At 50.1% G+C, this 26,190-nt stretch overlaps 1 protein-coding gene across 2 annotated transcripts in view; it reads right to left on the bottom strand.

Moving 5' to 3' along the window:
• CRTC1 (CREB regulated transcription coactivator 1) overlaps window positions 1-26,190 on the bottom strand; it is a 439,562-nt gene that overhangs the window by 54,043 nt on the left and 359,329 nt on the right. The window lies entirely within an intron of this gene.

Genomic DNA, 26,190 nt, shown 5'->3' with positions numbered 1-26,190 from the left:
GCAAAAAGATAGACCATAGTTAACAGCTTAAAAATTGGGAAGGAAAACCTGCAGTGGAAGCAGAGAAAGAAAGGATGCCACTACTATCTAAAATAAAAAACATATTATAATGTTTCAGACAATAGGATAATTAATGGGATTTTCTATGCATGTTCTTCTACATGCTCTCCAGGATTATCTGTATAAGGCAGTAATATTTAACCTCCTGGTATTTAGGTGTATCAGTGTGACTTTATACCACAAGATTTTTTAACAACCCAAAACTGCCTCCATCTGCCATTTTAGTAAAATGTCCAAGGTTGAATGGGCATGAATTATGGATTACACTCTGTTCTCAGGATAGAGGCACATTACAAGGGTAGTTTGTGAGGGAAGTTTGTACTATAGAAATTACTTACCTGATAATTTCATTTTCCTTAGTGTAGACAGATGGACTCAGGACCAATGGGTATAGTGAGCTCCTGATAGCAGTTGGAGACTGAGTCAGAATTCAATCTGACGTCAGCACTACATATACCCGTGCACGAGGCTCTGATCCTCAGTTTTCTCCTCGAAAAGCAATTATGGATATATGTGTGTTTGGATAATTTCGATTAACTTGGTTAACTTGATTACTAGCTGGAGACCACCAGGGCACTCAACCGAGAAGCGCCAACACCTGGTAATATGTGTATCAGAACTAGAAATAAGGGCTGGCTTACCCGTGCTTGTGTTGCTCTCGGGGGGAGGTTCCCTCGAGGATTCTTGAGTACGAGGCAGCCATGGGCGGGGTGCTGAGTCAATCTGTCTACACTAAGGAAAATGAAATTATTAGGTAAGTAATTTCTACATTTCCTAGCGTATAGCAGATGGACTCAGGACCAATAGGATGTACAAAAGCTACTCCCGAACCGGATGGGAGGCTGCCCGTGGCCCATTTAGTATTGCCTTTGCGAATGCTGTGTCTTCCTTGGCCTGAACATCCAGGCGATAGAATCTTGAGAATGTGTGGATGGAGGACCATGTTGCCGCCCGACAGATCTCTGCGGGTGACAGCATCTTGGTTTCTGCCCAGGACACTGCCTGGGCCCTTGTGGAATGGGCCTTTACTTGTAGAGGTGGAGGCTTGCCTGCCTCTACGTAGGTAGCCTTGATTACTTCTTTGATCCAGCGGGCTATGGTTGCCTGCGAGGCTGCTTCCCCTTGCTGCTTCCTGCTGCTTCTTTGCTGCGCAAAGTTAAGGGGGGGATTAGATAGGGCCGGGGGGGTGGGTTAGGTAGGGGAAGGGAGGGGAAGGTGCAGGGAGGGCGAAGGAAAGTTCCCTCCGAGGCCGCTCCGAAATCGGAACGGCCTTGGAGGAAACGGAGGCAGGCTGCGCGGCTTGGCGCGCGCAGGCTGCCGATTTTGCGCAGCCTTGCGCGCGCCGACCCCAGATTTTATAGGCTACGCGCGTATCTTATAAAATCAGGCGTACTTTTGTTCGCGCCTGCTGCGCGAATAAAAGTACGCGCTCACACAACTTTTTTAAATCTGCCCCTATATCATTAAGACAATCAATTGTTCAGCGAAGTAGGTCATAACCAAGTGTACCAGTAAGGTACAATTCACGGGTGAAATTCATTTATTCATAGTGTTACAATTATGTTTATAGTGGTGTAGAGTTTGTAGACCACTCAACTGTGTATTCCTAAGTGCTGTGCGCCGGTGTTCTTCTGCCTATTCCTGTATATTTTCTATTCTCCCGTCACTTTATAAAATGCTTGTTTAAAAAGCTATGTTTTTAAACATGGTCCGTCTTTCGCACAGGTTCCGATCTTTCCAGGTATTGGACTAGGAGTCTGCAGACATTCAGGTGGTGAAGAAGGCGAGAGTCTTCCGAGTCCTTATGCTCGTCTGGAGATGGCAGCGAGATGGTTTGGTTTAGATGGAAGTGAGAAACCACCTTTGGCGGGAAGGAGGGTACAGTGCGCAGCTGTATGGACCCCGGTATGAATCTGAGGAACGGCTCCCGGCATGATAGTGCTTGAAGTTCGGAGATTTGACGGGCTGAGCAGATTGCCATGAGGAACGTCGTCTTCAAGGTCAGGAGCCATAGGGACAGACTTCGAGTTGGCCTGAACGAAGCTCCTGCTAGGAAGTATAATGCTAGATTGAGATTCCATAGGGGTATCGGCCACTTTAGGGGTGGCCGAATGTGCTTGACCCCTTTTTTTTTTTTTGTAATTTCTATTTTGTGCTTGACCCCTTTTAAGAAGCGAGAGACATCTGGGTGGGCCGCCAGGCTGGTGCCGTCCACCCTGGGTCTGAAGCTGGCCAAGGTGGCCAGTTGCACCTTGATGGAGTTGAGGGACAACCCTTTGTTCACGCCGTCCTGCAGAAATTCCAGGATCATGGGGATTTTGACTGTTCGTGGAAGGATGTCGTGGTCCTCACACCAGGCTTTGAATATTCTTCATACTCGTATATATGTCAAGGAGGTGGAGAACTTGCGCGCTTGGAGCAGTGTGTCAATCACTGGTCCTGAGTATCCCCTCTTTTTCAGGCGAGAACTCTCAATGGCCAGACTGTAAGCGAGAATCTCGTTGGGTCTTCGTGGAGGATCGGTCCTTGCTGGAGTAGATCCCTGTGTGGAGGTAGGTGTAGAGAGTTTCCCGCCAGAAGTCTTCGCATGTCCGCGTACCTTGGTCTTCTTGGCCAGTCCGGGGCCACTAGAAGTACCAGCCCTCTGTGGTGTTCTATCTTGCGGATGATTCCACCCAGTAGTGGCCATGGAGGGAAGGCGTAGAGTAGGTCCTTCTGTGGCCAGGTCTGGACGAGGGCGTCGATTCCCTGGGACAGCGGTTCCCGTCTTCGGCTGAAGAACTTGGGAACCCGGGTGTTGGACCCGATTGCCAGAAGGTCCATGGCTGGGGGTCCCCAGTGGTTTACTATCCGCTAGAAGGCTGCTGTAGACAGTGTTCATTCTCCCAGATCCAGACTCTCTCTGCTGAGGTAGTCCGCAGTGATTTATTTATTTATTTATTTACTTGGCACTTTTATATACCGATATTCTTGTAAACAAGTTACAAATCACCTCGGTTTACATGTTAATAATAACCTTTGCACAAGGATGCATTACATAGAACAGGGGTATCACAACTTGGAACCAACAAATGGGGATAACAAGTGTAAAATTTGGTTAGAGTATTAAAGCTGAAAAACATTTGATGGCATGTCGGTCCTTAGAGGCGGCTTGCTAGTGATGTGGTTCAGCTAACAATGCTGCCTGACATGAGCCTGGAAGGACATCAGAGTTGGGGAAAGGCTTCGCTAAACAACCAAGTCTTTAATTTTTTCTTGAAGGTGTTTGGGCATTGTTCTAGTCTAAGCTCCGGAGGGAGGGAGTTCCATTGCAACGGTCCCGACATGGAGAGGGCTCTCTTCCTTAAAGTGGATTTAATGGGGTGGGCCAGCAGGGTGTCTCTATAAGCTGATCTCACTGGTCTGGATGGCATGTGAGGTCGAAATGGGAACTTAAGATCCAGGGGGGAGATAGCAAATGTTGCTTACCTGATGTAACAGGTGTTCTCACAGGACAGCAGGATGTTAGTCCTCACAAATGGGTGACATCGAGGATGGAGCCCACCACGGAAAACTTCTGTCAAAGTTTAAACAGAACTTTGACTGGCCCCTACTGGGCATGCCCAGCAAGGCACTGACCCTGCAGCCAGCAGGGGTCTCCCTTCAGTCTGATTTTCAAAGCTACAGGCAGTGCCTAGAAAGTAAAAACAAAACAAACCCAACACCGCGGGGTGGCGGGCGGGTTTCGTGAGGACTAACATCCTGCTGTCCTGTGAGAACACCTGTTACATCAGGTAAGCAACATTTGCTTTCTCACAGGACAAGCAGGATGGTTGTCCTCACAAATGGGTGAGTACCGAGCTGAGGATGTCCTGACTTGCACCAAATGCACCCAATGACGTGCAACAGGCACTACAACTGGGGTGGAATTTGGTAAAGGGCATCCGCACCCTACCGGGAAGGTGGAAGGGTGTTGGTACATCACGTTGGAAAAAGGTTACGCAAGACAGATTGGCCGAAGATGGAGTCCTGTCTTCCAGCTTTGTCCAAACAATAGTGGGCTGCAAAGGTATGGAGAGAACTCCAGGTTGCAGCCCTGCAGATGTCAGGAAGCGGCACCGATCGAAGGTGTGCCACTGACGTCGCCATGGCCCTCACAGAGTGTGCTTTCACACGGTCTTGAAAGGGAATGCCAGCTTGTTGATAGCAAAAAGAAATGCAGTCCGCCAACCAGGAGGAAAGAGCCTGCTTACCCACAGGATGTCCTAACTTGTTAGGATGAAAAGAGACAAATAATTGAGTGCTCTTCCTGTGAGCAACTGTACGGTCTAGATAAAAAGCTAGAGCTCGTTTGCAGTCTAGGGTATGCAGAGTCTGTTCCCCGGAGTTGGAGTGGGGCCTGGGAAAAAAGATAGGTAGTATGATGGATTGATTAATATGAAACTCAGAAACTACCTTAGGTAAAAATTTAGGGTGAGTGTGGAGCACCGCCCGGTCCTGCAGGAGCTTAGTGTAAGGCGGATAGGTAACTAGGGCCTGCAATTCACTAACCCTGCGAGCTGAAGTGATAGCCAAAAGGAATAACACTTTCCATGTGAGATACTTTAACTCACAGGAGTGCAGAGGTTCGAAAGGAGGTTTCATTAGACGACCAAGAACCAGGTTAAGGTCCCAAGATGGGGCCGGAGGACGTAAGGGTGGCTTCAGATGGAGCAAGCCTTTAAGAAAACGTGTTACTAGGGGTTGTACTGAAATAGGGACACCCTGTACACCTTTATGGAAGGCGGCTACCGCACTGACATGCATTCTGATAGAAGAGGTTTTAAGACCTGATTCAGAGAGATGCCATAAATAGTCCAAGAATTTGGAGATTGGACAGGAAAGGGGATCAAGGGACTGAGAAGTGCACCATGATGTGTACCTTTTCCATTTGTATGAGTAAGACTTTCTTGTGGAAGGTTTTCGTGAAGCTATCAGGACCCGAGAAACGGAATCTGAAAGGTTGAAAGGCTGAAGGACTAACCTTTCAACATCCATGCCGTCAGGGACAAGGCTTGGAGGTTGGGATGGAGGAGGCATCCGTCGTTTTGAGTGAGCAGATGCGGGTCCTTTCCCAGAGGAATGTGCCTGCGGATGGAGAGATCCTGGAGTATTGGAAACCATACTTGGCGTGGCCAGTAAGGTGCTATCAGGATCATGGTTCCCCCGTCCTGGCGTAGCTTCACGAGAGTCTTTGACACAAGAGGAAGTGGAGGGAATGCATAGAGCAGACCGGTTGTCCACTTGAGGGAGAATGCATCCCTCGGCCGAGAGTGCTGGCTCCGAATGAGAGAGCAGTAATCGTCCACTTTGTGGTTCTGAGGGGACGCAAAGAGGTCTATGCGGGGAGAACCCCACTTGTGAAACAGAGAGGTCGCTACCAGAGGATCGAGTGACCACTCGTGCGGTTGGAAGACACGGCTCAGCTGGTCTGCCAATACATTGTCTACTCCCGGCAGGTAAGTGGCCCTGAGGTACATGGAGTGGGAGAGGGCTTCCGCCCAGATCTGCGCAGCTTCCTGACACAGAAGGAAGGAGCCGGTGCCTCCCTGCTTGTTTATGTACCACATGGCCACTTGGTTGTCCGTCTGGATTAAGATTATCTGATGAAAGAGATGATCTTTGAAAGTGCGGAGCGCATAGCGGATTGCCCGAAGTTCCAGGAAATTGATCTGGTGTTCGGCTTCCTCTTTGGACCATAACCCTTGGGTTTGAAAGTCGTCCACATGGGCTCCCCAACCGATGTGAGAAGCGTCGGTGGTTAGGATTACTTGCGGATCCGGTGGAAGAAAGGGTAAGCCCTGAAGGAGGTTGACCTGAGTCGTCCACCAGGTTAAGGATAGGCGCAGCGCTTGTGTGACTGTGACTATGGAGGACAGAGGCTGAAAAGCTTGAATCCATTGGTGTCGTAGAGTCCATTGTGTTACTCTCATGGCTAGTCGGGTCATGGGAGTGACTTGAACCGAGGATGCCATGTGCCCTAGGAGAATGAGGAACTGGCGAGCCGTGGCAGTGTTCTGAGACTGGAGCTGGCGAGCCAGGGACATTAGGGTGTGGACCCTCTGAAGAGGAAGGTAAGCCTTTGCCTGTAAGGTGTCCAAGTCTGCCCCAATGAAGGATAAGGTTTGAGACGGGACTAAGCAAGATTTCTCGTAATTGACGAGAAACCCTAAGGAAAGGAGTGTTTGAATTGTCAATTTTAGGGAGGATTGAGCTATCTGTTGGGTGGAGGCCCTGATTAGCCAATCGTCCAGGTATGGGTAGACGTGGACACCTTCCTTCCTGAGGAATGCTGCTACCACTACGAGACATTTGGTAAAGACTCGTGGGGTAGAAGCTAGACCGAAAGGGAGGACACGGTATTGATAATGGTCGTGGCCAACTAGAAACCGCAGATATTTGCGATGGGATTGTGTGATCGCAATGTGGGTATAAGCGTCCTTGAGGTCGAGAGAGCAGAGCCAATCCCCTCTTTGTAGCAGAGGGAGCAGCGCGCCTAGGGTTACCATTTTGAACTTCTCTTTTTGAAGGTATTTGTTGAGGGCTCGAAGGTCCAAAATGGGACGTAGTCCCCCCGATTTCTTTGGTATTAGGAAGTATCTGGAATAGAATCCCTTGCCTCGTTGAGAGGGAGGAACAGGTTCTATAGCATTTGATTGCAGAAGAAGGGATACTTCCTGTTGTAATTGAGCCAAATGGGTGGATAGACTCCACGCTTGAAGAGGCGGGGAGTCTGCCGGAAGAGTTATGAAGTTGAGGTGGTAACCCTGTGCGATAATTGTTAGCACCCACTGATCTGAGGTGATCTGCAACCAAGGTTGTAGAAAATGGTACAGTCGACCTCCTACAGGGATGTCCGGAAGAGGGGTTTGGCATGTGTTCCCTACAGGGGAGTCAAAGGCCAGCCGCAGGCCCAGGAGGAGGGGCTACAGTAGGCCTTTGTTTCCTAGGCTGACGCGGCTGAGGCCTAGTAGAGGATCGAGCTGGACGAGGCTTGGCCGATGGAGGGTAATAACGGCGTGGTCGAAAGAATGACTTCTTAGAGTCTTTCTTTTGCGGTTGCTTGGAGGTCAGCTCAGGTGGGACAGATGAGAGTTGTTTCAACGTCTCATGGTGGTCTTTCAACTCCGCCACAATCTGCTGAATTTGCTCTCCAAACAAATTATCGCCTAAGCAGGGTAAATCAGCAAGACGATCCTGAACCTCTGGGCGAAGGTTGGATGATTTTAACCAAGCCCAACGTCTGGCTGAGATGGCTGTGGCTGAAACTTTTGTGGAAGCATCGAATATGTCATAGGCAGTCCTAATCTCGTGCTTCCCTGCCTCAAATCCCTTGTGAAGAAGGGCTTGAAGCTGCGGTTGGTATTGGTCTGGTAACGTGTCAGCATAGTCTTGCATCTGCTTAAGGATGGCTCTGTTGTACTGAGTCATATAAAGTTGATATGAAGCTATGCGTGAAATCAACATAGCTCCATGATAGACTTTCCGTCCAACACTATCTAGGAACTTGTTGTCCCTGGTAGGTGGGGTAGAAGATTGTGGCTTAAGACGCTTGGCCTTCTTCTGCGCGGACTCAACCACAACAGAGCGATGATCCAGTTGAGGTTTTTGGAAACCTGGTGCTGACTGGACAAGGTAGGTGGAGTCAGCTTTTTTGTTAACTGGGGACACTGATGAAGGAGATTCCCAGTTTTTCTTGAGCAGATCCAAAAACACCTGGTGTATAGGGATGGAAGCGATGATTTTTGGAGCATCCAGAAATTGAAGGAGTTCCATCATCTGGTGTCTGTCATCAGCTTCAGATTGTAGTTGAAAAGGTACAACTTCTGACATCTCTTTCACAAAATTAATGAAAGATAGATCCTCAGGAGGAGATCTTTTTCTACTCTCTGTAGGAGATGGAGGCGAAGGCAAATCCGTGTCAGAAGATGTATCATCATCATCACCCCAGGTATCGTAGGGATCAAGTGGGGTTTGTAACCCTGATGGACCTGGCTGAGGCTCTAAAGGCATCGATGGAAACCGAGGTGGAATCGGTGCCGTAGGTGGAACCAGAAATGGCATCGATGGCTTCGGTGCTGTCGATGGAATCGGTGCCTGGCGTGGAATGGATGGAACCGAAGGATATATCGGTGGAGATATACCAGAAGGCACCGATGGAACCACCCCGGAAGGGGGAATCCGGAATGGTGTTTCTCCTGCCGATGAAAATCCAGTCGGAGACGGTGGTGTTGTCGATGGCACTGGAATCACCGATGGAAGGGCCGTCATTAGCGCCTCCATGCGGCTCAGTAGCGGTGCTAGCGCTTGTATCAACGGCTCGGTGGTCGGTTCCCTCCTCGGTGGCGAAGCCGGTGCCGGTGTCGGTGCCGGGGGCGGCACTGGAACCGGTGCCGGAGACGGTGCCGATGGAGGTTGCAATTTCTTCATCGCTTTCTCGATGGCCTCCTGGACCAGCCGGTCCAGTTCTGCCCGGAGACCAGGGGTAACCATACCCGGCTCGACGGGAGAGGGAGGCTGAGGCAGGGCCGGAGGGACCACCATAACCGGTGGGATCACGGCCCCCGCACCCCGGGAGGGTGAGGGTTTCCTCGATGCCTGCGAACGAGACGTGGAGGGTGTCCGGTCTGTTCGCGGCTTCTTTGTCGGTGGCTCGGCTTGAGCAGAGGTCGATGGCTGTGGATCCTCGACAGGCCGAGATTTGTGCCGTCGATAGCGGTGCTTTTCCTTCCGATCCCCTCGCCCATCCGAGGAAGGGACGGGAGTCGACGGCCGAGAAGCGATCGATGGCGGACGGTCACCGGAGGGTTGACGATGATGGTACAACTTCAACGGTGCCGGTTCCGATGACGTCGATGCTATCGATGGCGTTGGGGTGGGTGCATGGAAGAGGAGCCCCATCTTCTCCATCCTGGCTTTGCGACCCTTGGGTGTCATTAAGGCACATTTGGTGCAAGTCAGGACATCATGCTCACTACCCAAACACATCACACAAACCCTGTGGGGGTCTGTGATGGACATAGTCCGGGTACAATCCGGACAACGGCGGAACCCCGTTGCCATGGCCTGAAGCCAAAATTTAGGCTGGGGATCGGTAAGTGCCAACAGGCCTCAAGGGCCAAATTCGACGGTAGTCGATGGAAAAAGGCAAAAAACTTACCGGGTTCCGTAAGATGACTAAAAATTTGTCGAAGGGAGACCCCTGAGGGGCAAATTTTCTTAGGAAATTAATTTCCAAATTCCTGTCAGGAATGTGGTTAGAGAGCTCCTTTCACCGCGTGGCAACTGCTGCGCGGAAAAAAGAAGACTGAAGGGAGACCCCTGCTGGCTGCAGGGTCAGTACCTTGCTGGGCATGCCCAGTAGGGGCCAGTCAAAGTTCTGTTTAAACTTTGACAGAAGTTTTCCGTGGTGGGCTCCATCCTCGATGTCACCCATTTGTGAGGACAACCATCCTGCTTGTCCTGTGAGAAATTGTGGATGTCTTTATGGATGATCGTTAGAACTTTGTAGGAGATTCTGAATTTGATTGGGAGCCAGTGCAGGTTCCGCAAGATGGGTGTTATGTGGTCTCTTTTGTTGGTCTTTGTCAGAATCCTTGCTGAAGCGTTTTGAAGCATCTGTAATGGTTTGATGGTATTAGCTGGGAGGCCGGCGAGGAGAAAGTTGCAATAGTCTAACTTTGAAAATATGATGGCTTGGAGAACTGTTCTGAAGTCCTGGAAGTGGAGTAGAGGTCTCAGACGTTTTAAGACTTGAAGTTTAAAAAAGCAGTCCTTGGTGGTGGAGTTGATGAAGCTTTTGCAGTTCAGTTGGCTGTCCATGATGACTCCTAGGTTTCTGACTTGGGCGGAGAATCCTGTTGGGTTGGCTGGGTGTGTGTTGGACAATGGGAATTTTCCTTCTTGGGTAATGAGGAGGGTCTCAGTCTTCTTGGTATTCAGGATCAGGTGAAGGGATTTTAGAAGGTTGTTTATGGATTGAAGACAGGAGTTCCAGTATTCCAAGGTTTTGGAGAGGGATTCGGGATAGGTAATAAAATCTGAACATCATCTGCGTATATGTAGTGGGTAAAGTTTAGATTAGTGAGGAGTTGGCAAAGCGGTAATAGGTATATGTTGAATAAAGTTGGGGATAGAGAGGAACCTTGTGGGACTCCCAGGGTGGCACTGACGGGGTGTGACTCACTGTTGTTGATTTTGACCGTGTAATATCTATTTTGAAGGAAGGACTTGAACCAGTTGAGAGGAATGCCTTTGATGCCGATGTCCGATAGTTGGTCGATGAGAATGGCGTGGTTCACCGTATCAAATGCCGCCGATAGGTCCAGGAGGATGAGCAGGCATGGTTGTTTATTGTCGAGAGACAGGAGGGTGGAGTCTGTCAATGAGATCAGTAGGGATTCCGTATTTCGGGCTTTGCGGAAGCCGAATTGCGACGGGGATAGCAATTTGTTGTTTTCCAAGAATTCCGAGAGTTGCTTGTTTACTATTTTTTCCAAAATTTTGGAAATGAACGGTAGGTTTGCTATGGGGCAGAAGTTGGCCGGGTCGTCTGGAGATAGATTTGGTTTTTTCAATAGGGGTTTGAAGATGGTGATTTTGAACTGGTCAGGGACTATTCCTTGAGATAGCGAGCAATTGATGATCTCTGCAATAGGTTTGCAGATGGCTTCAGGGATGGTGATTAGAAGGTTGGTAGGGATCGCGTCCATTGGGTGAGATGAAGGTTTGATCTTCTTGAGCACATTTTCGATTTCTAGAGATGAGGTGGGCTCGAAGGTATCCAAGATAGTGGTCCGAGGTGATGACATCGTGCTAGCATATTGTGGACTGAGGTCCACATTGTCCGTCTGGGAGGCCATGAGATTTGCGATTTTGTTCTTAAAGTATATGGCTAGTTCCTCGGCTTTGCTTGCTGCTTGGTCTTCCGGGATGGGCGCAGAGGCAGGTTTGGTGAGTGAGGAAACCAGAGAAAATAGAGCTTTTGGATCGAAAATGAAGTGATGGATTTTTTGTGAAAAAAAGTCTCTCTTTGCTCGGAGGATGGCGATCCTGTATTGGTGCATGAGGGATTTGTATGCCTGCAGGTTGAGAGTTGATGGGGTTTTCCGCCATGTTTGTTCTCTCTTTCTGAGTTCTCGCTTAACGGTTTTTAGTTCTGGAGTATACCAAGGTTTCCTGTTGTCTTTGTTAGATTGTACCTCCTTGGTGGTTAAAGGGCCGGTTTTATCTGCCACTTTTTTGATGATTGTGGACCAGGAGGATGAGGCTGAGATTGCGTCTGAAAAATCGAGAGGTTCTAATTCAGGAGCAAGGTGAGTGCTGAGGGTGTCTGTTACATAATTTTCTGAATTGAACTGTGGTTTTTTGAATCGGTGCTGGGGGGGGAGGGGGGGGCTATTTTGCAGGGAAGTGGAGATCAACTTATAATCTGACCATGGGATTGGCGAGTAGACAGTGTGGGAGGGAGGGATGAAGCTCTCGTTTATGAATATTAAGTCCAACGTATGCCCTGCTTTGTGTGTGGGTTCCTTGATGATTTGCTTGAAGCCCATAAAGCCAAGTGTGTTAAGGAGAGTATCGCAGCTGGATGAGCGGGATGTCGCATCCACATGGAGGTTGAAGTCTCCCAATAGTATGGCCGGTGCGTCCATATTGATATGTTTGGCTCTGAGTTCAATTAAAGGAGAAGGGTCGGATTCCAGGCAACCGGGGGGGGGGTTTGGCTATTTTGCAGGGAAGTGGAGATCAACTTATGATCTGACCATGGGATTGGCGAGTAGACAGTGTGGGAGGGAGGGATGAAGCTCTCGTTTATGAATATTAAGTCCAACGTATGCCCTGCTTTGTGTGTGGGTTCCTTGATGATTTGCTTGAAGCCCATAAAGCCAAGTGTGTTAAGGAGAGTATCGCAGCTGGATGAGCGGGATGTTGCATCCACATGGAGGTTGAAGTCTCCCAATAGTATGGCCGGTGCGTCCATATTGATATGTTTGGCTCTGAGTTCAATTAAAGGAGAAGGGTCGGATTCCAGGCAACCGGGGGGGGTTTGGCTATTTTGCAGGGAAGTGGAGATCAACTTATGATCTGACCATGGGATTGGCGAGTAGACAGTGTGGGAGGGAGGGATGAAGCTCTCGTTTATGAATATTAAGTCCAACGTATGCCCTGCTTTGTGTGTGGGTTCCTTGATGATTTGCTTGAAGCCCATAAAGCCAAGCGTGTTAAGGAGAGTATCGCAGCTGAATGAGCGGGATGTCACATCCACATGGAGGTTGAAGTCTCCCAATAGTATGGCCGGTGCGTCCATATTGATATGTTTGGCTATGAGTTCAATTAAAGGAGAAGGGTCAGATTCCAGGCAACCGGGGGGGGGGGGGGGGGGGGGGGGGCGTAGACCAGGCCTAACTGAAGTTGGGTAGACTTAAAGACCGCAAACTCTAGGGGAGATGAAGCTTTAGTAAGCTGAAGGGTCAATCCTAGGTTTTTTTTTTTGCGGCTAATAGTAGCCCGCCTCCATTTTTCTTTATCGGTCTGGGGATAGAGAAGATATCATAGGCATGTTGTGGAAGTTGGTTAATTAGCACTGTGTCTTCTGGTCTTAGCCACGTTTTGGTGATAGCACATATATCCGGATGGTCTTCCATGAGGTAGTCATAGAGAAGGTGAGTTTTCTTTGAGAGGGATTGTGCATTGAGAAGGGTTAGCGAGAGTATTGTGAGGCCTAGTAGTTGGTTTAGTGGTGAAATCATGATTGGAATGAGCCTTTCTTGTTGGATGGAGGGCGAAGTGTGTTTGATTGTTATGGTTCTCCTGATGTTGTGGATGATTGGAATGGCGTAAGCGATCATAGTTTGATCTTGAGGGAGGAAGCGAGGGTCGAGCAGGGTCTAAACACGACTGTAGAGAGAGCGAGCTGTGGGTCCCTGATGTTGATGTTGTCTTTTCCCATGATGTGGGTGGCTGATATCCCTTGTAGGTTTGACTCTGCCCACGTCATTAGGGGCTCCATTTCCAGAGATACCTGCTGGCTTCTGGTTTCCCCCTGGCGGTTGATGTAGGCCACTGTTGTGGCGTTGTCCGACATGACTGACCGATTTGCCCGGAGTCTGTGACTGAACTGTAGGCAGGCTAGTCTGACTGCTCGGTCTTCCAGTCGGTTTATGTTCCATGCAGACTCTTCTTTGTCCCATTGCCCTTGAGCTGTTAGCTCCAGGCAGTGGGCTCCCCATCCTTGCAGGCTCGCATCCGTGGTGAGCAAGGTCCTTTCTGGTGGGGATAGGCTTGTTCCCTCTCGCTCAGATGGTCTTCTTGTAGCCACCATTGTAGCTGGTTCCAAACCTCCGCCGGTAGCTGGAGGGGGGCGGAATTTCTTTGAGATGTCTGGTTCCACCGTGACAGTAGGGAATGTTGAAGGGGCCGCATGTGGGCCCCTGCCCATGGGACGACTTCTATGGTTGATGCCATGAGTCCGAGGACTTGGAGATAGTCCCATGCTGTGGGAAGAGTGGAGTTTGACAATGCTCGTAGTTGTTCCATCAATCTCTTTCTCCTTGTAGTGGGAAGGGTGACTTTGTTCCATTTGGTGTCGAACCGGACTCCCAGGTACTCTAGGGTTTGGGAGGGCTGCTGCACGAGGATTGCTTCTTTCCTCAGTGTCACCGCTACTACCACTATGTACGTACATATGTACGCAGATGACGTTCAAATTTTGATCCCCATCACTGGCTCCTTGGATTCTGCAATCAAGCTATGGGATTCTCACTTACAAACGATCAACCTTACAGATCACAACTTGGTGCTTAACACCGCCAAGACAGAACTCCTGCTTATCACTCCAGAAGTCAGTCAACCCCGCGCTAACATCCAAACCTCTCACACTAGAGACCTCTGAGTCATCATTGACAGCCATTTGAGCTTAAAGAAATTTGTAAACCATACTACCAAGGAGTGCTTTTATAAATTACAGGTGCTCAAAAAACTTAAACCTCTACTATACCACCATGACTTCAGATCTGTTCTCCAAGCCATCCTTTTCTCTAAGGTCGATTATTGCAATTCTATTCTGCAAGGTCTGCCCGCTGCTACAATAAAACCCCTCCAATTGCTTCAAAATGCGGCAGCGAGAATCCTAACCAACACCAATCGGAGAGAGCACATCACACCTATATTAAAAGATCTACACTGGCTCCCAGTTAACTTTAGAATACTCCACAAATCACTCACAATTATTCACAAATGCATATACCATCTGACCCCTCTTGACCTGCTGTACCCGCTCAAACTACACACTACGGCCAGACCAATAAGGGATGCTTATAAGGGATCACTACACGTCCCCCCGAATAAAGTGATACACAGATTAAACATCAGAGATCGGGCATTTTCAACAGCAGGTCCCTCCATCTGGAATGCCTTGCCCCCGGACCACTGACAGAAAACCTGCCTTCTGACCTTTAAAAAGAAACTCAAGACATGGTTATTCGGTCGAGCCTTTCCGTGCGCCTAGACCAAAATTTACATCACTGAACTTTAATGTACTGTTTCGTTACGCTTCACATAATCAATCATTAATTCACATAAATGTCATAATTTTCAGAAGTAATCTTAGAGATAGGCTATCCTAGCCACCCTCACTCTCTCTGTATATAGTATCCTATTGTATTTCCCCCCTCTTCTTTTCCAATCCCCAGTTGCTCGCCCTTGTTATAATGTAACTTTTGCCTCCGCCAATATCTGTCTCATATTAATTTGTTTGTTGGCTATGTTATTGTTAAAACTTTGTTCTATGTAAACCGAGTTGATTTGATCTGTATCAAGAAATTTGGTATTAAAAAAACCTTAAATAAATAAATAAATAAATAAATGATCTTGGTGAACGTTCAGGGAGCCATAGTTAGCCCGAATGGTAGGGCCTGGAACTGGTAGTGATGGCCCAATATCGTGAAGAGTAGGAAACGCTGATGGAAGCGATGGATCAGTATGTGGAGATAGGCTTCTGACAGATCCAGGGAAGTCAGAAATTCTCCCAGTTGTACCGCCTTTATGATCGAACGTAGGGTTTCCATGCGGAAGTGGGGTACCTTCAGGTAGCGATTGATGGTCTTGAGGTCCAGTATGGGTCAGAACGTTCCCTCTTTCTTGGGCATGATGAAGTAGATGGAATAGTGCCCAGAACTTTGTTGGTGTGTGGGCACCCGTGTTATTACCTTTAGGGCGAGGAGTTTTGATAGTGTGGTTTCCACTGCCTTCCTCTTGGAGGGGTCATGGCACGGAGAAATCACAAACTTGTCTGGGGGGATGCTGTGGAAGTCCAGGGAGTATCCCTCTCAGATAATGGAGAGGACCCAATTGTCTGACATTATTTTGACCCATCTTTGGTAGAATAGGGCAAGTCTGCCCCCTATGATTTCTTCCTGTAGATGGGTCTGCTGATTCTCATTACGTGTTGCAGCTGGGGCCTGGTCCCGAGTCGGCTCCTCTTTTGTTGTGTCTGTTCCGAAAGGACTGTCCCCTGCTGGTGGGGCGATGGGCTTGGTAAGTGTTTTTGTATGGTCTAAAACGCTGGGATCCTCTGCCTTTGGGTGCCCAGGGAGAGGGGCATTGATTCCTCTTGTTTCTGTCCTCCGGTAGATGGGGTACAGGGGACTTGCCCCATTTGTCGGCTAATTTGTCCAGTTCGCTTCCGAACAGGAGTGTTCCTCTAAAGGGCATTCTCGTGAGCTTTGTCTTAGAGGTCGCGTCGGCTGACCAGCTTCGGAGCCAGAGCTGTCTTCTGGCTGCCACTATGGACGAAAGACTCCTGGCTGAGGTGCGTACCAGGTCTGAGGTCACATTCGTAAGGAATGATATTACCGGGTCTAATGCCTCGATTGGCGTAGTTGCGTCCCTGGCCATAGCCAGGCAGGTGCGTGATACCATGGCGCAGCAGGCAGCGATATGTAAGGTCATTGCTGATACATCATAAGACTGCTTGAGGATGGATTCCTGCCGTCTGTCTTTGGCACCCTTGAGTGAAGCTCCTCCCTCGACTGGTATGGTAGTGCGCTTTGTGGTAGCGCAGACCAGGGCGTCAACCTTGGGAAACCTCAGGAGTTCCTTTGCTGCGGGGTCCAAGGAGTAGAGAGCTTCTAGGGCTCGCCCTCCCTTAAAGGTGGCCCCTGAAGCATCCCATTCCAGGTCGATCAGTTGTTGTACGACCTGTAGTGTAGGAAAATGGCGTGAGGTCTGGCGGAGCCCGGCCAGGAAGGGGCTCGCCTTGGACTCTGCTGTGTTGCATGTGTCCGGGATGGCCAATGCCTTCAGACTCGTGGCTACGAGATCTGATAATTCATCTTTTGGAAAGAAGAGCATTATGGTTCGATATGGTTCCGTTCCTGGAGGGATTTCCCCCTTTTCCAGGGTTTCTGATTCCTCCTCCGAGTCATCTGTGTCCCCTAAGGAGAGGTATTTGTCCAGGGGAGGCTCATCTGGTGGAGGCCGGGAGGGGCCTGGGAGGTTCTGGACCACTGGCGGGGGTTGTGGTTGTGTCGCTGGTGGCCCTGTCTGTGTGTGGATGTAAGAATGCAGCTCAGCGAAGAATCCCGCCCAGGTGAAGTTTCCTGGGACCGCATTGGGTCCGACGGCGCTCCCCGAGGGCCCCCACTGTGGAGGGGCTGAGTCGGGAATAGAGAGGTCCAGGGTAGTCTCGCTGGTGGTTCCGGAGTCCTCTACAGGCTGATGGGGGCATTGTCTCGGTTCCCCCCGAGCTTCTTCGCATAGCAGGCACAGGGCGGAAGTCACCTCGGGCTGCGCCGTTCTCAGGTGGCATACCGGACAGAGGGCTGGACCCTTAGCTGTCTTAGGTGGTGGTGCCATGATTTGCACGTGTATCCTGTACAGGTGCACGTGCCGGGAGGCCTGGTTATGCGTTCTGGGTGCGCCTATGTTATGCGCATAGGAGCAGAAGATGCGCGCATGGCTGTGTGCATGGGCCTAGATGTGCGCTCGGCACCCTTGAGCGTGCCGCTGTGCGCCCGGCCCCGGTGTGTGCGTCGTTGTGCGCACAAGTACTTTTGCGCCCGGCTGGTCGCTGTGTGCACGGCTCAGTTGTGTGGACTATGCGGCGACCAAGGGGGGGGGGGGGAGGCACCGGAGACCATGCGTTAAGATGGAGGCCCCCTCAGGGGGGTCTCTACATGGGAGGACCCTCTTGCCGGTTCGGGGTCTAGCCCGGACGGAGCTGCTCAACCCAATTGTACAGACGCCGGGGGGACGATCTGTGCGGCTGTCCGAGCCTCGGAGACCAGAGACTTAGAGAAAGTTTTCTATCTAACCTTGTCTCGGCGCTTCCCGGTTCTCTGCCGGGCGGTCTCTGGCTGCGGGGGAAGAGGGAATTACCTTCACCGCCGCACTCGGTTTTGCACTTGCTGCCTCTCAGCCGCTCCCTTTTCAGGGGGCTATGTCTAAGCCGGGTCGGATACCGGACCGAGGCTGCCTCTCAGCCGCTCCCTTTCCCGGGGGCTAAGTCCACGCCGGGACCGAGGCTTACTTCTGAGGGATCTCGGAAATCACCTCAGGAAATCTCGACTGGGGGAGGGATCCTTAGGTATCACCGCAGGAGAACGGGGCTCGTTTTGGAGGCAAGGCTTTCTTTGTTTCTTCTTTAAATTTGGAGTTTGGTTTTCTAACGCTGTGCAAGCGGGTGTGAAATCCCGAACTGCTATGGAGACGGAAAAAACTGAGGATCAGAGCCTCGTGCACGGGTATATGAAGTGCTGACGTCAGATTGAAATCTGACTCAGTCTCCAACTGCTATCAGGAGCACACTATACCCATTGGTCCTGAGTCCATCTGCTACACGTTAGGAAATTACCCTTTCTACGGGTAAATGAACTACTTTGGTCACCAATCTAGCAGTTTCCCAAAGTGCTAACTTCACAAGACATGAAAAAGATAAAAAAAAAAAAAAAAAGAGGGCTCGCCTGGTGCTTCAATGGCAATGCTCTGCACTGCTATGGTTAGGGCCCTCAGTTCGATTCCAGAATTGGGTCTTTTACTCTCCCAGTTAGCTGGGCATGCTGCACAGGCAGAGTTTGCAGTCCTCAGGAGGGAGTCATGATCATTGCACCTAGTGGTCAAATTCAGGATCCATGATTAGAAAGTTCTAGAGCATTGTTTCACAACCCTTTCCTAGAGGAACACCTAATCAGTCCGGTTTTCAGGACTGCCACAGTGAATATGCAAGAGATAGATTTGGATACTTTGTCACTAATGTATGCAAAACTCTCTCATGAATATTCATTATGGATAGCCTGAAAACATGACTAGTTAGATGTGTCCTAGAGGGAGCCTGGTGCATGGCCCAATTTAAGACTATCACTCTAATTACTAGACTAGGTAGATTAAAGTGGTAGAGTGAAGAGATGTAAATACAGCAAGTGAAAAATCCTTAGGTAGTTGCAAATGAAGGCTCATGGCTAAGTCCTCAGTCCTGTTTTCCACTGAGTCAGAGGCCCAAAGGAGCAGGAAGAAAATGTTACCACTGGTAACTATGCAAAATGACATCTGATACCATACATAAGTGTACAATTTTCAGCTTAATAAAAAAAAAAAATGAACTTAGTATATTAAGCCCACATTTTTTCTCACATCAGCATCACGAGTTTTGATGACTTTCATAGCTTGCATAAGTCCTAACACATCATAGAAAAAGAACTTAAGAGGTGTCAGCTGGTTTTAAAACATTTAGGAAAAGACAGTTCATACAAGGAGCAGATAAAGCACTCCCAACATAAAAAACCCCCCCACCAAATGACACCCTTCCAACACTAATTGAACATAAGAACTGCCATGCTGGGTAAGACCAAGATCCATCAAGATCCATCAAGCTCCATCAAGATCCATCAAGCCCAGTATCCTATTCCCAACAATGGCCAATCTACTATTATTATTACTATTATTAAACATTTCTATAGCGCTACTCAACATCTGCATCCAATCCAGGTTGCAAGCATCCGACAGATCCCATAAAGTCGATCTATTTCATGTTACTCCAGCAACAGCAATTTTCTTTAGAGTATTTATTTATACATTTTTATGTACCGACATTAGATCAATGATATCACATCGGTTTACAGATAACGAAAAGGAAATAAGCGGGAGGGGTACTTATTTCTTACAGTGAAACATATCTAAAAATGCAACGAAATGAAATTTAAAGTTTAACAACAAGATACAATACGGGAATATAAAAAGAATGAACGTTGATATGCAAACTCTTCTAACGCAACTTAAAGGGATTGGTTAGCCTTAAAATGACACGTGGTGAAATTGAGCGGCATGCGTCCAGGGACAGGGGGTCGGACAAAATGATAACAGGGGCATGGCTAACAAGGAAGAGTGGTAGGGTGGTGGGGGTATGATCATTGGGGGAAGGCTAGCCGGAAAAGCCAGGTTTTTAGATGTTTTTTTTAGGTGTCTACCTGGCTAATAATGAGTAATGGAAAAATTACTTACCTGATAATTTCATTTTCCTTAGTGCCCGTGACCCACTTAGTACTGTCCTTGCAAATGCCGTGTCCTCTCGAGCCTGAACATCCAAGCGGTAAAAATTGGAGGTGGTGTGGATGGAGGACCATGTCGCCGCCGACAGATCTCAGCGGATGACAGCATCTTGGTTTCCGCCCAGGATACAGCCTGGGCTCTAGTCGAATGGGCCTTGACTTGTAAAGGCGGTGGCTTGCCTGCTTCTACGTAGGCCGCCTTGATGACTTCTTTGATCCAGCGGGCTATGGTTGCTCGCAACGTAGCTTCCCCTTGCTTCTTCCTGCTGTGAAGGACGAATAGATGGTCCGTCTTTTGTACGGATTCCGACCTTTCCAGGTATCAGACTAGGAGTCTGCCGATGTTGAGATAGCATAGACTGCGAGACTCTTCCGAATTCTTATGCTCATCTGGCGATGGTAGCGAGATGGTTTGGTTGAGATGGAAGTGAGACACCACTTTGGGGAGGAATGACGGAACTGTGCGTAACTGGATGGTTCCCAGGGTGAGTGAGGAATGGCTCCCGGCAGGACAGCGCTTGTAGCTCGGAGATACGGCGAGCCGAACAGACTGCCACTAGGAAGGCTGTCTTCAATGTTAATAGTCGGAGAGACAGGCCGCGAAGAGGTCTGAAAGAGGCTCCTGCTAAGAAATCCAGGACCAGATTGAAGTTCCACAGAGGCACCAGCCACTTTAGGGGTGGTCGGATCTGCTTGACTCCTTTCAGAAAGCGGAAGACATCCAGGTGAGAGGCTATGCCGCCGCTCTCGCTCTTGGTTCTGTAGCATGCCAATGCTGCCACCTGTACCTTGATGGAGTTGAGAGACAATCCCTTTTGTAGCCCGTTCTGCAGGAATTCCAAAATCGCCGGAATTTTGACTAAGCGTGGAACGATGTTGCGGTCCTTGCACCAGGCTTCGAATACTCTCCAAATCCTTATGTATGTTAGGGATGTGGAAAACTTGCGTGCTCGGAGTAGGGTGTCAATTACTGCCCCCGAGTATCCTCTCTTCCTCAGGTGAGTCCTCTCAATGGCCAGACCGTAAGAGAGAATCGAGCTGGATCCTCGTGGAGGATTGGTCCTTGTTGGAGCAGGTCTCTGTGTGGATGTAGAGGGAGAGGGCTCCCTGTCAGCAGTCTTCGCGTGTCTGCGTACCACGGTTTTCTTGGCCAGTCTAGGGCCACTAGAAGTACTGGTCCCCTGTGGAGTTCTATCTTGTGGATGACTGCGCCCAATAGGGACCACGGCGGGAAGGTGTATAACAGAGTCTCCTGTGGCCAGGTCTGTACCAGGGTATCGATTCCCTGGGACTGGGGTTCCCGCCTGCGGCTGAAGAAGCTGGGCACTTGGGCGTTGGACTGGCTTACCAGGAGGTCCACGGTTGGTGTTCCCCAACTGTTTACTATCAATTGGAATGCTTTCGTCGACAGCCTCCATTCTCCTGGGTCTAGACTTTCAATGCTGAGGTAAATCTGCAGCGACGTTGTCTTTCCCGGCGATGTGGACGGCTGACATCTCTTGAAGGTTCGCTTCCACCCATGACATTAGGGGGTCTATTTCCAGAGACACCTGTTGGCTTCTGGTCCCTCCCTGGTGGTTGATGTAGGCCACTGTTGTGGCGTTGTCTGACATAATTCTGACTGCCTTGTCTCTGAGTCTGTGACTGAACCGTAGGCAGGCTAGTCTGACTGCCCGGGCCTCTAGGTGATTGATGTTCCACCCAAACTCTTCTTTGCTCCATTGTCCCTGAGCGGTCAGCTCCTGGCAGTGTGCTCCCCATCCTCATAGGCTGGCGTCCGTGGTGAGCAGGATCCAGGATGGTGAGGATAGTCTCGCTCCCGGGCTCAGATGGTCTTCTTGTAGCCACCATCGTAGTTGGGTCTGGACTTTGTCCGGGAGCTGACAGGGTATGGTGTAGTTCTGGGACAGTGGATTCCATCGCGATAGTAGTGAGCGCTGTAGGGGTCTCATATGAGCTCTTGCCCATGGCACTACTTCCAGTGTGGATGCCATGAGGCCGAGGACCTGTAGCTAGTCCCATGCTGTGGGGCGAAGCTCACTCAACAGGGTTCGCAACTGGGTCATCAATTTCAATCTCCTTGTCGGTGTCAGGGTGACCTTGTCTTGTTTGGTATCGAACCGGACTCCCAAGAATTCTAAAGATTGGGAGGGCTGAAGACAACTCTTGTTTGTGTTGACCACCCACCCAAGGCTCTCCAGTAGAGTTTTGACTCTGTTGGTTGCCTGGTGGCTTTCCTCTGGGGATTTCGCTCTGATCAGCCAATCGTCTAGATAAGGGTGCATGCGGATTCCTTCCTTCCTCAGTGTTGCTGCCACCACCACTATGATCTTGGTGAACGTCCGGGGTGCTGTGGCTAACCCGAATGGTAGTGCCCAGAACTGGTAGGGACGGTCCAGGATCATGAAGCGCAGAAAACGCTGATGCTCTTGATGGATCGGAATGTGTAGGTTGGCTTCCGATAGATCCAGGGATGTAAGGAACTCTCCCGGTTGTATCGCCCTTATCACCGAGTGTAGGATTTCCATGCGGAAGCGAGGAATCTTCAGGTGACGGTTGACCGGCTTGAGGTCCAGGATGGGCCTGAATGTTAATTTTTTCTTGGGAACGATAAAATAGATGGAATAATGTCCAGTATTTACTTGTTGTGGAGGCACCAGTGTTATAGCCTATAAGGCTAGTAATCTGGTCAGTGTAGCTTCTACTGCCATCCTCTTGGAAGGGTCGTGGCAGGGGGATTTCACAAACCTGTCCGGAGGGAGGTGGTGGAAATCCCTCTCGAATGATGGCTAGGACCCACTTGTCCAAAGTTATCTCAACCCATGTTTGGTAAAATAGGGCAAGCCTGCTCCCTATGGCTTCCTCCTTTGGATGGGTCGGCTGATTTTCATTGTGGAGTGAGGCTGGGGCCTGGGCCTGAGCTGGCTCCCCTTTTGTTGTAAAGAGGAAGACGGTCTAAGAAAGCCGTGAGGAATCAAAACGAAGAATAGCCGAAAGTCCTTTTAAAATCTATTTATTAATTGCCCGACTCTAGGCCTGAGTTTCGCCCAACAAGGGGCTGCTTCAGGGGCTTATTTGAGATTGAAATAGCATATGCATAGATGTACTCTATCCACGGAGGTTCATAAGCAGATTTACAAAGGATTGATGAGCCTTATCCAAGTGACTGCGCAAATAGTATATATTTGTGCAACATCAAAATTTCTCAATTTCAATTAAAGAAGCTCCAAACTTCACCAGGTGAAGGTGTGCATACAACTTGCAACTGGTTTGCAATATTAGCCGAACTATATTAATAATGACTGCTCTCCATGCGATCAAAATACACAGATGTGTACCCAACAAATGGAATTCCTCATGCTGTGAAGCTCTAATGTGGCATGCTGGGCAAAGGCCCTGAGCCTTGAGTTTCTTTTCCGGTGGTGCCATGCCTTGTGCACGTAAATGGAGAAATTACTTACCTGATAATTTTGTTTTCCTTAGTGTAGACAGATGGACTCAGGACCAATGGGTATAGTGTACTCCTGCTAGCAGTTGGAGATGGATCAGATTTCAATCTGACGTCAGCCCCTAGTACATATACCCCTGCAGGAAGTACAGCTCTTCAGTATTCTCCTCGAAAAGCATTGTGGATATATGTGTGACTGATGTCTGGAACCGGTACTCGCTCCTCGAGGGCCCATGTTCCCGGACTTGTTGCCTGGACTTCACTTCTGCCTGGAAGATACCGCTGCCTACACCATCAGTGAGTTACCATCTACTTCTCTCAGAGCTGTTCCCTGGAACCAGGTACTGGCTCCTCGAGGGCCCAGCTCTATTCCTGCTCCTGTGTTTCCTACTGAGAGAAACCTCTGTGTGAGTACTCAACCAACGAGCCAACGTGGGGCCCAAGGGAACAGGCCTGGGTGTGGACTTAACTCGAGCTTCACCCTGAAAGGGTCTTCTGGGAGTCTTGGTCTCTTGAACCTTGCCACAAAGTAGGTGATCAATCCTTGTTGCCAACTTCACCAGTTCAGCCAAGTGTTATGTTTCGGCCTCGAAAGGCCTTGCATTCTGTTATGAATCGGCCTCGAAAGGCCTTGCATTCTGTTGTGTTCTGGCCTCGAAAGGCTTTGCATTCTGTTGAGACGGTGGTTTTAGTGTGCCCATGGGCCTCAGCCCGACCCCGGCCGTCCAGGGCTGAACCAAGGGTTGACGGTGGCCCCGCATGGCTGACGGTCTACCCTCCGCCAGGCCGGCAAGCTCCCATGGCCAAACATCCAAGGATGTTGGAAGGTGAATGGTCCTCCGACCATTCCGGGCCCTTTCGGACCCCTTGCGAGCATCATGGAGCAGCAGGCCTGGCCTGAGGTTGAGGGCAGACGGGCCTTGACACGAAGACACTGGAGTTGATGCAACGGCATCACATGGCACGAAGACACTTGGCAGAAGACGTGACACCAGGGCTGTGGATACAAGACACCAGAATCGACGCGGAAGGCATCGCAGACGAGACACTTGACTAGGTTGATGCAGACGGCATCCAAGACGAGGATACATGGCTGGGATGATGCAGACGGCATCCGAAGCAAGACACATGGCTGGATAAGGCAGACGAAGACACATGGCATCAGAAGGCTAACACAGGGCAAGGACATTGGCACTGTCTCTCAGGGCGCCCTACTCAGCGAGTCGCGGACCACCCTGTCCGTTACGCGCCCTACACAGCGAGTCGCGGACCACCCTGTCCGTTACGCGCCCTACACAGCCCCAAGGCTGGTCGCGGACCACGACGGGAGTGGGACAGCGCAGGAAGACACAGCAGGCTTCACGGCTCAGGAGCACAGGACAACCGTCCACCGGTAGCCTAGTCCACTCAGGAATACTGCATCTGAGGGACCCCCGGCCTACCGGACCAGAAGGCTCCTGAGCGAGGACGAGGCGGAGTGAAGGCAAGAACACCAGGACAAAGACGAAGAAACCTGGCCATGGACCTCAGGCGAAGACGTGGAACATGAAAAAAGACATCAAGGTGCGGAGCTCCGAGAAGAAGACCTTACATAGTCTCTGGCAGGCCGGAGCCTCCAGAGCGAAGACTGACCACGATGCAAGGCAAGGCAGAATGAACGAAGCAGCCCTATATAGGGCTCAGGCAGGAAACAGTCTTTAGGTGGGGCCCAGACACTTCCTGTGTCTGGCCCTTTAAATAGAGAAGAGAGACGCGGCCACGCATCTAAGGAGCAGGAGCAGGGCTGTGCAGGACCCTGGACAGCGGCCTGCACAGCGTCTGCACGCCGGCAGCGTCAGACGCTGAGAGGCGGCAGGAGAGAGCCTGGACGCAGGCTCCGACGAGTGCAGCGGCTCCAGCCGCTGCAGGAGGCCCCGAGGGTGGCTCCAGCCGCCAGGAAACACCGGGGCTTTTGCGGCCTCCAGCCGCGAAGATCCTGATGACGTCGGGGGCACTCCCAGCCTCGTGGGAGGCCAAGGCTCTGACCGCGGAGTGAAGAAACAAGCAGGGCGGCCTCCTGCCGCATCGGCGAAGATTTCAGCGTGGTGAGTGTCCATGCCTGCTCGCGGGGGGGGACCCGCGGGCAGCGCATTCATAACACCAAGGTCTCAGGCAGAAGCCCTAAAACGCAATATCTGATAGGAGAGTTAACACACAATCACTATACACTGTACACTGACTGACTGATTAACTTAATAATTTGATTAACTTGAATAACTTCATAACTTAGTTAAACGTTAAAACTTGATTAACTTGAACTGGTTGATTGACTATAACTGGAGACTGCCAGTGTACTCAACCGGAAAGCGACAACACCCGGCAGGGTGGATGCTCTAGGTAAATGAAAACGTGGCTTACCCTTGAATCATTTGAAAGACCATGCCTAACGGCAGCCAAGGGTGGGATGCTGAGTCCATCTGTCTACACTAAGGAAAACGAAATTATCAGGTAAGTAATTTCTCCATTTCCAAGCGTGTAGTAGATGGACTCAGGACCAATGGGATGTATAAAAGCTACTCCAGAACTGGGTGGGAGGCTGCCCATGACCCACTTAGAATTGTCCTTGCAAATGCCATGTCCTCCCGAGCCTGAACATCCAGACGGTAGAATCTGGAGAAGGTATGGATGGAGGACCATATCGCTGCCCTGCCGATCTCGGCAGGCAACAGCATTCTAGTTTCTGCTCAGGATACTGCCTGGGCTCTGGTAGAATGGGCCTTGACCTGTAGAGGTGGTGGCTTGCCAGCTTCTACGTAGGCCACCTTGATGACTTCCTTGATCCAGTGGGCAATGGCTGCCCACGAAGCCGCTTCCCCTTGTCTCTTTCCGCTGTGAAGGACGAAAAGGTGGTCCGTTTTTCGTACGGGTTCAGACATGTCCAGGTATCTGGATAGGAGTCTGCCGATATTGAGGTGGCGTAGACTATGGGCTTCTTCCGAATTCTTCAAGCCATCCGTCGTTGGTAGCGAGATGGTCTGGTTAAGGTGGAAGTGTGAGACCACTTTGGGGAGGAAGGAGGGAACAGTGCGTAGTTGGATGGCTCCCGGGGTGAACCTGAGGAATGGCACACGGCAGGACAGT

Source organism: Rhinatrema bivittatum, chromosome 8 (assembly GCF_901001135.1).
Source record: "Rhinatrema bivittatum chromosome 8, aRhiBiv1.1, whole genome shotgun sequence".
Taxonomy (NCBI): Eukaryota; Metazoa; Chordata; class Amphibia; order Gymnophiona; family Rhinatrematidae; genus Rhinatrema; species Rhinatrema bivittatum.
This window is presented reverse-complemented; position numbering and strand designations above follow the sequence as displayed.